The following is an 11,510-nucleotide window of genomic DNA, read 5'->3' on the forward strand; positions in this document are numbered from 1 at the left end:
CGTGGAGGGCTCTGGGCTTTCTGGGTTAGGGCCCGAGTGGGCTTGCCCTGAACCCCGGAATCATTTTATTTGCAACAAATTCACAAGTCCTTCCCACTCCCCTAACACCCTCCCCTTTTCAAAAAATGTTTAATTCAAGTATATCATTTATACATGAAAATACATAAGAAATAATTGTACAGTAAAAGTTGTGAACTTACAAAACAAACATGCATAACATCAAACAGGCCAACATCCCATTGTGGATGGTTTCTGACTCTGTGTGTGTGTGTAATGGCTCACAAACCATTGTGATCCGTGTGTAACAACTCTACTGATTCTCTATTTATGTGCTTGTGATTGTAACCATTCTATAAACCATGTGTGCAACCATGTTTGTGTCAGTGGGACACTCCTGTGTGTGAGTGCTATGACCCCTACAAGCCTTGGCTATGTGCATTTGCACATGTGGGTCTCACCAACTGCATGAGTGTGTGTCCAGCGATCACTGGGAATGTGTGTGCGTGTCATGTGGAGAATGTATGGGCCAGACTGACAAAATCCCTCCTCGGCCTCTCCCTGCTGGGATCTGGCACATTCTGTGCTGACACTCTGCTTCCTTCTGCTCTCCTCCCTGCTCCCTACCCGACTCTTGTGTCAGCCACCGGGATCCTCCCCTGGGGTGGGAAACTTCGTGTGCAGCTGGGAGCAGGGTCTCCCTGGAGTTGGTGGTGTTTCCCCCCAACTTTGCTTTAGGATAATGAGGTGGCCACTACTAGCTCGGAGTTCAAGGGGGCAGTCCCGACCAGTGGAAAGAGCTTACGTCTTAGAGCCGCACAGACCTGGACTCAAACTTAGACTCACGCTGTGTGACCTTGGGCAAGTCACCCCTCTGTGCTTCGGTTTCCTCTTTGTAAAACGGGATAATTTGTATTTTTGGAGTTTCTGTGAGAAGCAATAGATGAGATGAACATAAAGCTCCTAGCACAGGGCTTGGCACACAGCTGTCTCTGGACAAATGTGGGTCCTCTTTAAACCACAGTAAGATCCTGCAGGGAAGAGGCCTCGGCCTGAACTGCAGGGTAGCACCTGACCTCTGACCTTTGGAGGCCTGGCAGTGTGGAGGGGCAGCCTGTAACCTCTTGAGTCGCAGGGCTAGGACTAGAGAAGTCCCCAAACGTAGCCCCTGCCAGGCCTGTCCCGGGCTCTGAGGCCCAGGGCTTGCACCCACCCCAGGTGGGGGCTGGAGGTCAGGTCAGGATAACAGCTGCTTGTTGGAGCACTCAGGGGTGATCTTTAAGTGGGCATCATGGAGTGCGTTCCTGGGGGGACAGAGACTCAGACGCCTCAGAGGGGCCAGCGTGCAGATCCCATCCACTGGAGAAAAGCTCCTGGAGAGGGGAGACACAGACACCCCCCAAAAGGACAGCACACAGCCTTCCATTTCAGAGGGCTAGAACCCCCGTCCCCCGGGACAGCCACGCAGACCCCACTAGAACAGACACCAGAGGCCCCTCCCCGAGACAGGGACAAATTCCCCCGGAGGCACGGACACACATTCCCCACCCGCCTCCCTCCCTTCTCCCACCCAGGGGCCCCTGGGGAGGACGCGCCGTGAGGGCGGCGGGCAGGCCTGGCTGTCCCTGCTGAGTCAGGCTGTCCCAGCTTAGCGGGCGGGTCCGGGGTGGGAACAGCGCGGGCCGCCCTCCAGCTCCAGGGCGCGGTGCGGGTGAGTCACGGCTGCCGCGCATGCGCGGCCGCCCCTGCCCGCGCTCGGCCGTGGGAGCGCTCGGCCCAGCCAATCGCCGGGCGCCACCCGGCCTTCGGCCCCGGCCCCGCCCCCGCCGCGGAGCCCCGCGGCTTCCCCGGTTCCTGCCGCCCACCCTGGCAGCCCCCGGCCTCCTGACCCCGCACCCGGCCCGAACCTGGGGTCTCTGCCTCCGGGGGCAGGGGTGGGAGACCCAGTACAGTGCTGTCAGGCGTGACGGGCCGAGAATGCTCCTCTCCTCTCCTTGGCTGCACACCCTCTGCCCTCACGGCCACCACCGACTACTTGGGGGCAGGGGGACAGTCTCCACCTTCTCCTCGCCGCCCTCACAGCCCTCCCCAGGTTGTCTTTTCTGGGCACTCGTCAGAGGCTGCCTGTTTCCCAGAGTAGGAAAACACCTGGCCTCAGGTGTTTCCAGCAATAGTGTCTGTGGCAAAGGTCCTCTGAGCCAGGGTCAGCCAGGCCACGTGCTCTGTTCTTTGCTTCAGAAAATACAGTCCCTATACTCAGGAGTGTTCCTAAAACTGGTGACCACAACTCTGCTGAGCACGGTGTGACCTGTGCCAGGCCTTGATAGACATACAGATGTACAGAGACCCACCTGAGCAGGGATGTGTGAACGGATGCGCACAGACAAGCAGCGTTAGGCCTGTGCCCGTGGTGTGTGGGTATGAACACTCACACAGCATTTTCAGAGTTCAAGGCAACATCGTGGACAGCCTAAGGGTCTGGAGTCAGAGACCGGGAGTTGAGTCTAGTTATATACATTTGGGTCAAACTTTGCATCTCTCCAGGTCTGTTTTCCTGTCTGTAAACTGAGGGCTGTTGTGACGTTGAAAGAAAGGAACATTGGGTAAGTGCCTGGTGGGCTGTGATAATAAATGGAAGGTGGGGAGCCAATGTAGATCAGCGGTTGTGCGCCAGCTTCCCACGTACAAGGTCCCGGGTTCAATCCCCAGCACCGGTCCTTCCCCCCTCCTCCCAAAAAAAGGAAGCTCCGATGGTCTCCCAGACTCACATGGATACACACAGACACACAGACCCACATACCAAACCGCAGACAGAAATTCATATCCGAGGACCAGGCACACATTGGCACACGGTGTCTGCACACGGATACACAGACACAAGTACATTCCCCCCAAGGAAAACAACAATCCCTGCAACAACCATAAAAGCAAGTTTTACTGCCCAGGGTGTGATGGGAACAGGCAGCCCAGCCGGGCGGGGGTTGGAGGCCTCCGCGTCGGGCGGTGCCGGCCCTGCACGGCTCCCACTCAGCCCCAGGGAGACAACGCTTTCATTCTCCCAGCACGCCCCTCTCTGTCCCTCATCCTTTCTCCGCTGTCACCTGAAATCAGGCCCCACCCTCTCCCAACAGCCTGAGGCCCCCCAAAGGCTGGTTTGGTGCTCCACGGTTGGGGGGCTTTCTGGGGCGGGGCGTGTGGCTGGGCCGGCGTTGCCCTCTCCCCACCACTTCTAGGGGCCGGTGGGTGGGGGTGGGTGGTTGTGCTGGGGACCTGGCTGCTTGGCTCTGGGAGCAGCTGCAGAGGGGCCACCAGCAGCCAGGCGTACCCCTCTGGGCTCGGACGCCCTTGCGCTCTGGACAGTTTCCGGCGGCCTCCTCACGTTTTGACATGTGCTGTCCAACCTCAACTCTTGCCTGACCCTCATCCCTCCCCAGAGTTGGGCACGTTTGAAGATGGTTCTCTAGAGCCAGGGAAAGCTAGAAGCAATTCCTGCCCCCAGCCCTGGCAGTGAGCCCTTCCTGCAAGCCATGGCCATTCCACTTGGTGCTTTCCCCTTCCGTGGTGTCCCCTTCCCCTGTTAGCTCATCGGGATACTGGATAATCCTAGTGCCATGAACTGTCAGAGCTGGAAGGACCCAGGGCCCTGTCCTCTGGAAGGCCACCCAGTGATCCTGTGCAGCAGCAGTGGGCTGGAAGCTGGGGCTTCTGCCTCCCATCCAGGAAAGCACCCATCCCCACCCACTGCCCACTTCCACAGGGCCCAGGTCTGTGCTGCTCCTGTGTTGGAAGGGACTCAGGCCCTGTCTCCTGGAACTCTCAGCCTGATGGGAGTTCCCAGTCAGATCCAGGGAACAGAGGCACGGGCAGAGTAGAGAGTAGGCCGAAGGCCCTGCAGATACTGAGAGGTTTATCAGGCAGAGCTGCTGCAGGGAGAGGAGGGTCCTGGACATGCCAAGGGGCTGCCGCTGCCAGCCCTGGGGACTGGGTTCCCGGGGTCGGCTGGGAGGGGTCAGGGGGCTCGGCTTAGAATGCTGGTTACAGTGGAAATGGCTAGAAGGAGGTGCAAGATCCTTGTCCAGACCTGGATCTTGACATGATAACCCGTCATGTGGCCTGGCCACTCTCAGGGGTGTTTGGGATGAGGGGGTGATGCCGACAGTGTCCCACCCATCTTCACTCTCCTGTTCCAAAGTCACCCAATCCCAGCTTCCCAGAGGCCAGGTGGCCCTCGGAAGATGAGCGGCCGTGCCACGTCAATGGCCAGCCCTTCAACAGATGCCTTCTCTTTCTTGTTTTCAGATTTCCTACCTTCCTCTCCCCTCAGGGCCTGGATGAGCCAGAAGGGTGGGACTCCCAGTTGGCAAGATTCAATTTTGCTGGCTGGGAGTTTTTCAGGGTGCTAATTAAAAGGAACCACCCAGAGAGAATGACTTCACTTGTTCACACACACACCCTTCTGCCCTGCCCACCCCTCTGCCCCCATTCACATGCCGAGCCAAGGCAGGGGCGGCTGGTGGTGGGAGCCCAACGGCGAAAGCAAGGGTTGTGAGCATTTGTGCATGTCAACAAGCAATCTGCCATCTCAGAGCATTTTTGACATTTTTTTTTTCCCCTAGACAAATGTTGCAGTCGCTGCATTCCCGCTGCTGTTTCTGTCCCGGCTGAACTGGACGGGCAGAACCGACTCTGGATGGGAAGGGAACTAGGCATATCCAAGGGGGGAAGTCCTTCTGTGGTCTGACCTCGACCCGCTAACTGCAGCCTCTTCCCACCGGTTTCATCCTCTGTGGGGTGGGGCTCCAGCTGGAGAGACTTTGGTGGGTCCACCTTCTGAACAGGCTGTGTGAGGTTCTCCCCACTTCACAATCTTCCCTGTTCCCTAATTTCCTCCCAAAGTAAAACCACAGTCCCTTTTGCTGCTGGGCTATAGGATGGGAGTGTGGCACCCGAGGTGGGCACTAGTGCAGATGCAGTGTTTTGGAGGGAAGTGTCTCTCAGCTCAGAGCCCCCAGATATTCTCACTTTGGTGCTGGACCCCCCCACGCTGAACCCCTGGATTCTGGCACATTGGGGGCAGGATGTGCTGTTCTGGATTCTATCAGGGTCCAGGGGGCGGGGTTCACCCCACATTCCTCGGTGCTGGGGAGCTGTAGCTCCTGCTGGAGGCAGAGGGGCCGGTGGAGCCGGGAGGAGCCTGTGGCTCACCCGGTCTCCGCCTCCCTGCATTCTGGGATCGCCCTGTAGGGGTCGCCCTATGCTAGGCTTCCTGGGGGCAGCAAGGCCCTGCGCAGATTCCAGGTCCTGCCCCAGCTCCCAGGTCCTCCACCTCTGGGTCTCTTGTCCCTCTGAGGTCCTCCAGCCCTCAGGAGTCCAGGTAGGGCCGTGAGGAAGGGACGGAGACGACTTGGTGCCCAGAGACTCTAAAGTGACAGGAGTGACCAGTGTTGGGGGTCAGAGTACATGCAAGTGAGCCTGGCTCCACTGCCCCGGGCAGCGCAGGGGTGCTGTGCCCAGGCGCCCTCTTTGGTAGCGTTGGGCTGGGGAAGAGAACTTGTCTGCCCCATCCTCACCCCATCATCGGTGTTAGGATCCTGTCTATGCAGCCCCCTAAGCCCCCCAAATAATTAACCGCGTGCCAGACGTGGTGAGTGCTCTAGAGGCCACGCTTAGTTCTCGCCCTGACTCTCGGGCGGGTCCCTCTTTCCCGTTTCACAAATGGGGTTGGATAAATGTTTCCCACAGTCTCCCTCTTTCTGCTCATCCATCACCGGTTGTCAAGTGAGTTGGAAAAGAATGTAACAGGATCACCCCCCACCCCAAGCCGGGGCATCCTGAGAGGCCGCTGAACGGGGTTCTGGTCTGTGGTGTGGCACAAAGGGACTCCCTGTGGTCAGCGTGGGGAGGGAACCTGGAGAAGCCACCTTGACCGTTCCCCTGCCACTCCGGGACACCCTCTCTCTGACCTGCGTCTCCCTGACCCTGGCCCCCTGGCTTATTTACTTCGTCCTTTTGTAAATCCCTTCAGAGGTCTAGCTTCAGTCCCCCTTGCTGCATCACCAGCCCATTAGTCTGGCAGTGGGCCAGGCTGTCCAGGGAACTTTTAAAGGGGGGTTTGATGCAGTTTCTGAGGCTGCCTCTTGAAAAGGGCCTCATGAGCCTCCGGACACTGTGGGTGACCCTTTCCACTTCCTTTCCCCCCCAGTAGAGTCCCAGAGAGAGAAGCCCACGTGGAATTGGCACTGCGCCAGCTCTCGCGCCCAGTGGCATTTGCTGCCCCTCCTCCACGTGTCCTGCCCCAGCCCGGCCTCAGCACCCCCCCAATGACACCATGAATCCCCCCCCCCGTTCTCGTCATTTACCTGCCCTGTGGTCTCCCCTGCCTCCCCCGCTCCCTGGCCCCTGCCCATCTCTGCTCTCGTGGCTCTCCAGCCGGGTGCCCTCTTCTCTGCTCCTGCCCCGTGAGCACCTGGGCTGGTTCCTCAGGAGCCCCCTGAGCTTGTGTGTCCCACGTGCCCCAGTGCTTGAGCTTCTCCCTGTCGCTGTGAACGAGGCAGCCCAAGGAATGAAGCCCTGGCACGTGCCGAGTCTTGGGGCGCTCAGTTGCCCCGGGAGCTGAGCAGCACCTGGGCTCGTTGGGGCTGTGAGGGCCCAGGTTGGCAGGTAAACCGGGGGGGGGGGGCCGGTGTCCACCACCTCTGCTCCCTACTTGGAGCCACACCGAGGTCAGGGCCCTTCCTCGTCCTTCTTTCCTCCACTCCAAATCCCTCCTCTTTCTCGCTGAGGCCCCCCCCGTACCCGCTCCTCTGGAAGCCTTTGCTGGCTGCCCCAGTCCAGTGCTCCCTCGAGCTGCTCCGCCTGTTCCAGCCATGTCCCTTCCTTCCCTTGGTTTCCCCCTATCCCCCTTGGGTGGGGGAAGAACAGGGGTACCGATCCCCTCCAGAGGGCAGAGAGGGTCCAGGCTTGACAGACTGACCTGGATCCAAATCTGCGCTCTGCCACCCCTTGGGAGTAGGATCTAGGACAAGTTATTTAACCTGGCTAGCCTCAGTTTCCCCATCTCTAAAATGGTGTTAATTAGAGGTACATTATGTAAAGCACCTGGCACATAGTAGGTGCTCACTAAGAGATCACTATTCTTAACACGTAGAGTAGTAGTAACAATTGAGACAACTTCCTGGAAGGAGGTCTTCTCTGGAATCCCTGAAGGAAAGGAAGAGTCTTTGCCTCCCTCTTCTGTGATTTTGCCTTCACGAGGAGATGCAGGGTGGGTGGGGCGCCTGCCTCCTGGGAGGGGGTCGGTGGTGGGCTCTGACCCGCCGCCCCAGCCCTGGATCCCCTCGGCGGCGAGTTGGCAGCTGTGCCTGGGCAGGGCCTGCCTGGGCAAGTGGGTCGAGCACTCTCAAAGCTTGGGGAGCTGCTGTGGGCCCTCAGAAGAGCTGGGGAGGTGAGGAGGAGGGTGTGGGCCCCGGGCAGGCAGGTGGGGGGCACTGGGTGTGCCCTGCCGGCTTGCAGGGGTCCTTAACCAGGGACCCATGAGCTTGAATAGCAATTCAAATATGCATTATTCTTGTGGGGACGTGTTGGTGCGGGTGTGATGTATTTATTAAATAATACAAGTAAGGGGTCTGTGGTTTTCACCTGGCTGGCAAAGGGGTCCTTGGAACAAAAAAGGTTAAGAACCCTTGGCTTCGAGCATTCCTGGGCAGGGGTGGGGTGCAGGGCGGGGCGGCCCGCGCCGGCGCCTGAGTTTCGGTCGGTGGGGTGGGTACAAGGCTGGGCCAGGCGGAGCCAGCAGCTTCCCTTCCAGGAATCTAGAGAGCTTTGAAGAGGGGAAACATCAGCCGCACTGCCCCTTCGGCTTGGGGAACTTTGGTCTCTGATGAAGCCCCTTTTCCAGGAGCTGTGTGACTGGGGTGGGGTGGGGAGCGTGGTTCTTCACGCACAAAACCTCACCTATTCTCACCCAACTCTCATGCACATGTGCACCCTTACACACTCATGACACACAACCCCACTACACACTCATCCCCCATACCCGTCTTTCTCAAACACACACACCTGCTGACACACGACATACACAAGCGTACATGGTACGTATTCACACAGGTTATACATGCACGCCCCCATACCTGCACACATACAGCCTTACACATTCACACAGACACACTCATGCTATGCTTCCACACGCCAGCTATATTTCCTAGTCCCCTACACTTTTACTTGTACACATGCACATATGTAGTTCTACGTGCTCACATACAATCTCTTTACACATTCACACTCATTTCCCTGCATTCATTTTCAAGCTTCATGCAGTACACTCTCATGTGTGTGTTTACAGATATGTCCTACACACACACACACACACACACACACACACACACCACACTCTTTCTTGTCCCAGGAGGTTAGAAGAGAAGGGTTGTCCTTAGATGACAATGAGAGCAAGAGAGGTCCCAGGAAAGACTGCCTTCATGGTCAGCCTGGTGAGAGGAGCTCAGAATATAAAAAAAAACAATAATAATAATAATAATAATAATAGGCACCTCCCTGTGCCAAGTAGTGTTCTATGCACTCTGCACACATTATCTTGTTTAGTATACACAACCGCCCTATGAAGTAGGAATTGTCATTTATCCCTTTATTATAGATGGTAAATGGAAGCACAGAGAGGTTAAGTCACTTGCCTAAGGTCATACAGTAAGTGGTAGAGACAGCATTCAAACTCGTGTGGTCTGACTTTAGAGCCCATACTTTTAACCGTCAGCCCAGGGGACCCCTTTCTCCCTGATTCTCAGCCTTTCGTGCTCTTCCCAAGCATCTTCAGGATCCTAGGAGTTAGCTACCCGGGAGTCCATATGCTGTGTACCGGCCTGGCCCAGGGCGAGCTGGGACTTTCCCAAGCCCGTGAAAGCTCTTGGGAGTCACCAGTGCTTTGCGTTCTCATTTGGAGGGCTCTGGCCTCTTCGCCCCGCGAGGCCGCAGGGAGACGGTGGTGGAGAAGGACTTCCAGGGAGGTCATGCCCGGCATCCCGCTTCTGCGTGGGTGTTCCAGGGCTGGCTCCCGCCGGCTCCCACCCCCCGTCCCAGCTGCACGCACCCCAGCCGCCTGCAGGGGGAGTCAAGGGTGGGAGAAACAGGGCTGGACGGCCCTGCAAGCCGCCAGCGGGCTCCGAGGGCTCCGGCCACGCGTGTGCCTGCGTGCTCGTGTGAATGGGAGTGTGCGCAACGTGATGGGGCTTCCCCAGCAAGGCTGACGGTTCCTCCGGGATCGAAAGCAGGCAGTGGACTCGGTGAGAGCCCCGGGAGTCTGCGCAAGAGAAGGCTCCGAGCGTTCCCAGGGATCTGAGGTGTATTTACTGAGGTAGAGAGAGGAAAAAGCCGGCTGTAAATCCACATGTGCAATGGGACCCCGCTTATGGGAAATACATGTTAATATAAATAAAGGACACATTACAGCAGAATACAGTGCTGTACTAAACACATATGCCTATGTGTAATCAAGAAGTGCAAACTCCTCGAGGCCTCGGAGTTTTATCTCTGTTGTTCATGGCTGTATCCTCAGTGCTCAGAACAGTGCCTGGCGCATGGCAAGTGCCCTGGAAATATGTGTTGACCAAATCATCAAAGGCTCTGTGCCTGTGGAAATGCCTGGAAGGTTATGCACTTAACAGTGGCAACTTCTAGGCGGTAGCATTTTGGAAGAATTTGATTTTTTATACTTTTATTACCTGTAGTTTCTAATTCTTCAACAATGAATTTGTATTATTTCTGTAAAGAAGAGGAAGGGCTGTAAGGCTGAAAATCTTCTTTTTCCTCCATCTCCCTAAAACACCTGGCCTAGACTGTAAGAAAGCCAGGCAGTGGCAGGAGCTCTTCTGCCCAACAGCTCCCTGCCCTGGTCCTCTCTGCCCGCTCCCCACCCACAGCCCAGCTGGCACAGTTCCTGAAGGTTCCCATGCTACCTTAGCAGGAAAAGTTGTCAGAACAATGGGCCCTGCCAGCCGAGTCAGCAAGCAGGCGCCTCTGGGGCCAAGAGGAACTGGGCTGGTGTTGCAGCAGGAAGGAGTGAGGTTAGACCTGAGCACTTCCTGAGAGCAGTAAGAGGCTGCAGCAGGTCAGGGAGGTCACAGAGTCAGGCTCCTTTCCTCGGGGGCAGCAGGTGCACTCCATTTTATCTGCAGCGTCTAGTTTGGCACTGAGAAGTGCCCAGTAAATGTTTATGGTTAGATGATTGTATTAATGAGCGTGTCTGAGACAGGCTTATAAGGTAAGAGTTGCTGAGGTCCTCTTCCATGCAGCTCTAGCCTAGTCTCAGGGTTTTGTCCCAGGCTGTCTGTTTGGCAGGCGAAATGAGTCCTGGCTTAGTGGGTCCCCATCCTTGCTGTGTGTGCTTGGCAGGTTGCGCTCCCTCTCTGGGCCTCCATCTTCTCTCCTGCGGATCAAGGGTGTTGGAGAAGATGCTCTTAGGTGTCTCTGCGCTGACATTCTACAACAGCTGCAAAGTTTATACATGTAACATGGTACTGCTGTTGGGTTTGTCCTCTTTAACTAATGTCTGTGCTCCCAAGGGCAGGCACAGGACCGACGCGGCTCTGTGTCGCCAGGGCATACGCAGGGCTGGCCCACAGGGGCCCGGGGGCAGGACCCCTGCCTTGCCCACACTCAGCATGCCTCTGCATGAGGTCCAGCAGCCCCTCTGACCTTATCCTCCTGGGTGCCCACCCGGCTGGCTCCTGCCCTTGTCACTGTCGTGACTCAGGAAAGGCGGCTTATGTCGGGGAGGGGGCTGTAGCGGTTCCTTTTGGGGAGTGGTGGGCCAAGGACAGAGCACACATGGTGGGTTTGAGCTGTAACCTAATGGGTTAGATGAGATATTAGGAGAATTTCCTGCCTCTCGGGGTAGACGGGGGCGGTTGCCATGCCCTTTCCCTCTCCCCAGCCCTGCCTTTCATTCCTTCCCTCCTCTGGGAAAGCTCCCAGACAAACCTGTTTTCCCACGCCCCCGTGCCTACCGCCGACGCCACTCCTGCTCTGGCCTTATTTTCTTGCCTTCCTGTATGCTCTGGATGCGGGGACCACTGCTTCTACCAGAGCGTTTCTCAAAGTTGGTTTTTGACAAGGACCCATAGTAAAAAATTCATTTTATATTTCAGTTCTGTACATGCTCACCTGTATGTATAAAACGGGGACACAGTTTCACGAGGCAGTGTTACCTGACCGCTTGCGACATAGTTTGATCCACCGGTCGAGACCCAGCAAATTGGTTTCACAACCTGCCGGTGGGTGGAATCATGCAGTTTTGAAAATACTGCCTTTTCAGACTGAAGTTGTTTGGGCAGGGGGGCAGAGCTGTCAGGCCCCTCGCCCCTCTCGGGTCTCCCCATGGCCGTGGGAGGGAGAAGGTGAGCTGGAGCGAGGCCTGGCTAAGCCCCCGCCCCCTGCCAGGAGGCCTGCCGGGACCTTGACGAGCGTTCCCAGGTTGCAGGAAGCCTGGGAACTTTCCCCTAGAA

The sequence above is a fragment of the Dasypus novemcinctus genome, chromosome 12 (genome assembly GCF_030445035.2).
Source record: "Dasypus novemcinctus isolate mDasNov1 chromosome 12, mDasNov1.1.hap2, whole genome shotgun sequence".
Taxonomy (NCBI): domain Eukaryota; kingdom Metazoa; phylum Chordata; class Mammalia; order Cingulata; family Dasypodidae; genus Dasypus; species Dasypus novemcinctus.